Source organism: Lates calcarifer, linkage group LG5, assembly GCF_001640805.2.
Source record: "Lates calcarifer isolate ASB-BC8 linkage group LG5, TLL_Latcal_v3, whole genome shotgun sequence".
Taxonomy (NCBI): domain Eukaryota; kingdom Metazoa; phylum Chordata; class Actinopteri; family Centropomidae; genus Lates; species Lates calcarifer.
The window spans coordinates 10016752-10022752 of NC_066837.1; positions in this window are offsets into that span (position 1 = coordinate 10016752).

Sequence of the window (6001 nt, forward strand, 5' to 3'; positions counted from 1 at the left end):
ACATCTGGAAGCTAACCGAACTGCCTTGCTCCACCCTCCACCGACCAACCACCGTCGGATTTAAACTGCCTCCTCACTACAACAGCCATCTGCTGCTCTAGCCTCCACCTGCAGACAGCAGACAGCTGAGAAAAGACTCTCCACCTGCAACCAACAATGACCAACTGAAATGCCACACTCCATCCTCCACCCACGGCATCAGACTCCACTGGCTACAGACGAATCTCTACCTAAACCGTCTGGTAGCTAATCCTCTGCCTACATCCTCATGTGTAGAGCTGCACCCTGGAATCCGCCACCCAGAGGGTTGGGCTGAGGCTGTCTACTAGAAACCTGCAGTATTACCTCCACCTGAAGATTCCTGCAGACAGCTACAGTCCGATCCTCCATCTGCCTCTGACGGTTGGATTCGTATCCATGCTTCAACTACACATGTAAGTGGAATAATAACACATTTCTAGCCCTTTATTTGTTTCTGTTTTGTCAATCCAAATTAATGTTTGTTTCCCTCCTTTCAGGATGTTATCAGCAGAGTTGTGTCATGGTCCTATGGATGTGGCCATTTCCAGTATCTCCACCCCACCTCCAGCCTCTGCGAGGCAGCTGAAGCACGATATTCCATCTTCCACCCACAGCTTCAGCCTGCACCTGTAGCTACAGATGTGTCTCCACCTAAAACATCTGGAAGCTAACCGAACTGCCTTGCTCCGTCGGACTCCTTACTACAACAGTGATCTGCTGCTCTACTGCCTCCACCTGCAGACAGAAGACAGCTGAGACCATCTACAACCGATTGTGACCAATCTCTACCTACAGCCTCTGCTGGGAATCTGCAGCTTTCTTCATCCCCAGATTCAAGCAGATGGCCATAGTCTCACCCTTCACCCACAGCCACTGCCAGCCATCCACAGCTTCCTCCACCTGCAGATTCTGGCAGACAGCTGAGGACATTTCCTACACATACATCCTGCTAGCAACATCATCTGTTGTCTCCATCTTCTGATGTCTGCAGCAACCTGACTACCACACCTATGTCAGAAACTGCTAGAAACTGCATGTAAGTTCAACATTGAGACATTTCTAGTCCTTCATTGGCTTCTGTTTTGTATAATCTCAGGCAAATGTCAGTTGGTTGATCAAAGATATTTCTGTTTCAGGTGCCAATCAAGTCCAAGCTGACATGTCTCCTGTGGACCGCCTGTAGACCACCTACAGCCTCTGCAAAAGCCTTGTTATACTACTTCCATCATCAGACTGGCAGCTATAGTCCAATCCTCCACCTTCAGCCTCCTCTTGCAAGTTGCAGCATTCTCCACCTGCAGATTGTGGAAGTCAGCTAAGGCCATATCCTCCAGCTACATCCTCTGCCAGAAATTTCAACTGGGACCTCCACCTATGCAGTCCCGCAGATTGCTGCAACCTAAATCCTCCACCTCTGGGCTCTGCCAGCATCCTGCAGCATCCTCCACCTGTAGTTTTTGCCAAACAGCTCTCCACCCACATCCTCCTCCTGCAGCATCCACTGTGACCTCCACCTGCAGATCTTTGCAGATGGCTTCAACCTGATTCCTCCTCCACTGCTTACTGCCTCTGCAAAATCACCTCCACCATCAGATTCTGGCAGACAGCTTTAGCTCGACCCTCCACCTACAGCCTCCGCCAGAAACCTGCAGAGGATAGAAACTGCATGTAAGTTTAATAACACATTTTCAGTCGTTTATTTGCTTCTGTTTTGTATCATCAAGATGGTCCGAGAAACATCAAACCTTTTTCTGTTTCAGGTTCCAAGCTGTGTAACCTGGATGATATGTCTTCTGTGGACCTCCTAAAACACTTTGAAGACACAGAGGTAAGTCACACGTTTGTCACCTTTAATATACTTTAGCAAACTAAATAACTCTGTATGTAGAAATTGTCACTTTGAATTAATGCTTATTTTATCCCTCCCTCTTCTAGGATGCCCTCAGCAGAGCTATATCACCAACTTGTGGATGTGGCCATTTCCAGAGTCTCCACCCCACGTCCAGCCTCTGCTGGGAATCAGCAGCTTCCTCTACTTGCAGATTTTCGAAGCAGACAGCTGAGGCCCTGACCTCCACCTACAGCTGAGAACACACACTCTGACTAAATCTTATCTGAATTCTACTTCAATCTGCAGTCTGCTCCATCCAAATGCAGCCCCAAACTCCACCTAGCAGTTTAGTTAGCTTACAGAGGTTTTCAGTGGAAATGTGCCTGTTGCTGTTTGACAGACTCTGCAGGTGGAGGCTGAGGCTGTAGGTGGAGGGTGGAACGTGGCACTTCAGGTAGTTTGCAGATGTTGTTTGTGTCCTGGCAGATGATTTAGTTGGTGGTTGAGGGTCATCTAACAGTTTTTTGTTAGAGGCTGCATTTACTGATTTGCCATCTTACATTTGCAGGTGGAGGAAGCAGCAGGTGTCAGGTGGAGGCTGTAGATCGAGGTTCGGGCATCAGCTGCAGGATGATGGCAGAGGCTGGGGGAGGAGGAGTTAGCTTGCAGAAATCTGCAGGACTGTACAGGTGGAGGTCACAGTGGAAATTTCTGGAGAAGGATGTAGGTGGAGGGTTTGGCTATGTTCAATAATTGACAGGTGGAGGAGGCTGCAGGTTGCTGGGAGAGGCTGGAGGTGGAGGCTTGGGCTATAGCTGTCTGACACACTCTGAAAAATGGCAAATCAGTAAATGCAGCCTCAACCACCACCTAAATCATCTGCCAGGACACAAACAACATCTGCAAACCACCTGAAGTGCCACGTTCCATCCTCCACCTACAGCCTCAGCCTCCACCTGCAGAGTCTGTCAAACAGCAACAGGCACATTTCCACTGAAAACCTCTGTAAGCTAACTAAACTAGGTGGAACTTGGGGCTAAATTTGGATGGTGCAACTTCCACTGTGACCTCCACCTACACATTATTGCTGACAACCTCATTCCTCCACCTCCAGTCTCTACCAGCATCCTGCAGTTTCAGGCAGACAACTGAGGTCTGAACCCCTAGCCACATCCTCTGCAGCCTTCATCTGCAGATGCTTACAGATAGCTTCCTCCACGTACAATCTCTGTTAGAAACCTGCAGCTTTCTCCACCTGCAGATACTGAAAGATGGCTTCAGTATGAATCTCCACCTCCACCATCCTCTCCTGACCAGCTAATGAGCCACGCCTTCCACCCTCCATCTGCCTCTGACAGTTAGATTCGTCCCCATGCTTTAACTACAGTCTTTCGCTCTTCTTGCAGACTCCAAACAGATGACAACCAGATGCAAGTTCAACTCCAGGCTACGAAAACCTTAACCTCATGCCAGCTGCAGCCACAGTGTATAAAGGCTTACCTAGTTGCAATGTTCAGTGAAGACTAACACCTCTTCATTTTTCTTAAACTTTGTTCCTGTTTTCTTCTCTTTAGGTTCCCTTGATGCTTTGGCCAAACTGACAGAGAGGATAGAAACTGCATGTAAGTGTAATAATGAGACATTTCGAGTCCTTTGTTTCCTCTGTATTATCGCAGGCAAATGTCAGTTGGTTGATCAATGAAACATCATCACACTGTTTCAGGTGCCAATCAAGTCCAAGCTGTGTAACCTGCATGACATGTCTCCTGTGGACCTCCTAGGACACTATGAAGAAGCAGAGGTAAGTCTCACATTTGTCACTTTTAATATACCTTGACTAAATAAATAACTTTCTTTGTACTTTAGAAATTGTCAATCCAAATTAATGTTGATTTTATCCTTTTATCAGCAGAAATATGTTACAGTCCTCCAGTGTCTTCACCGTGAATAGCAGTAGTGACTCCTCATCTGCTTCGTCTTCATCTTATTCCTCCTCCTCATCCTCCAGGTTCGCCTCCAACTTCTGCTCATTGCCCCAACTGAGAGCATCCCTTCGCATGGGCACTTTCACTCCAAACCAAGATCCAAGCCCGTCCCAAAAAGTCCCCGACCCTCTCTATTGCAGGAGAGAGGTCCTTTAAAGGAATCCAAAAATGACTTGCCTACACGACTCTGTTCTCAACAAATGCTGTAAAATTGTTCATCTGAAGATGTTTTGCTGTTTTATTTGTCATTGTAACAATAAACCTTTTGATACTCTTTTTGTGAAGAACTGCTCAAATGTCTGATTTATTCTTGATTTGTTTAAATCTGAGTAATACATTAACTGTTAAAATAAACATGGAGCAGATTGTACAAAGTATATTTCTGATCATTTAAAACACAATGAAATGAAACTGACTGAAACACTTGCCTCACCTACTGGGACAACACATCTCTGAGGCTTTATAAAACTCCTTATTAATGTTTTTAATCATGCATCAGTTCAGCATTCATAATGCTTTATACTTAAATGCCAAAGTGAAATTATGTAATTAAAATTGTATAATTTAACTTTGGACTTTACCTATAGTAAAAATATCAAACTGGCAGAAAGGATAGCACATGAATCTTCACCACTGAGAGCCTCAGGAACATTTTCATTGACTGTCCTCGTCTTTTCTTGGATCTTTAAAACAAAATGTTACAGCATTGTAGTTCTAACCGAATCTGTTCAGTAGTCCTAAGAGAAGAACAGAGAGAAAGAAAAATAAGTGATGTTCACTGTGATTGTTTTATTGTGAAAAGACAAAAAATAATGGTCAGAAAGGAAGAGGAAGAAGTTTACAAAGAATCACTGAGAAGAGTTTTAAAAATTCATCTGAAAACATGTCTGCGAGTGAAAGAGACAGACATGTACAAAGTGAACTGTTCAACAGTAAGAAACAGGTCTCTTTAACAGGTGGTGGCTCTCTTCACTACACTGAACTAATGACAGCGAGGAACTAGATCTGTACCAGAACCTGAACTGAAACCCAGGGTAAAGAGATTTAGTGAATGTGGTGTTGAAGGTGTGGAGGTGGATCAGTGTTTCAGAGGAGACACGCTGCCAGCAGAGCAGAGTGTCAGAAGAGACTCTGAAACACTGTCCTGCTGGTACTGCATAGAAGGACAGAGTGGCAGCAGGACAGTCCACCGTCATTGCTACTCTGTTAGAGACAAAGATATTTTTCTGTTATGTCTTTCTCTGGTGTAAGCCTTACCCAGTATGTTGTTTTCTCTGAAATCTCCCAGTACAACTGAAAATGCATCAGGATGTGCGGTCTGCTGTTCACTGATGGCATATGTAGTTTATTCAGGGCCTCCTGAGCATTAGCACTGGGAGGGATATACACAGCTACCATAATGATGCTTGTGAATTCCCTCAGCAGGTAGTATGGCTGGCACAATAAGAACAAACACTCCACTAGTCCTGAGCAGTGCTCGGAGACGACATCCTGGCACGATGCTTTGCTGATATATACACAAAGGCCTTCTGCGTGGGTCTTACAAGACAGTGATGTTATTCTGTCAGCTCTATGGAGAGTGGGTCCGTCTAGTCGAAGGGCCATGTCCGGGAGTCTTTCAGCCACATTTCCATAAAAACAAAAACATCTCACATCTCACGGGGAGTGGCCCTCTGTAGTTTCAGGTGATCCAGTTTGTTGGATAGACGGTGCAGCCGGTCACCTTTGGCCTTGCCTGGATACCAACCACGCTTTCAGGCTCTTTCTGCATCTGTTTATGCTCCCTGTTGGTCGGCACCACAGCTGGAAGCTGAAACTCTTCCCCTAGGATGCTCATACAGAGATATTCCAGAAACTAATTTATATCCACTACACGTTACGTTTGTGGCTTTACCTTCAAATCTGGTGACACAACAATATTACTAAACAAAACTGATTAAAATCCCACAGAGTAATTGCCACGTAGACAAACTAAGGCTCAGTTACCTTCTTTGCCTGGTTGGTAATCCATTGCTTAACTTCCCCTGGTCCAGTTCCTCTTATGTTATACTGTCACTGACACAAAGGGCTTAAGGTATTTTGGAGAACTTACCACCCATATCAGCTCTGTAAGACTGACTGATCTGACTAGCAGCTTTAAAATCCAGGCCATTATGTGGTATTT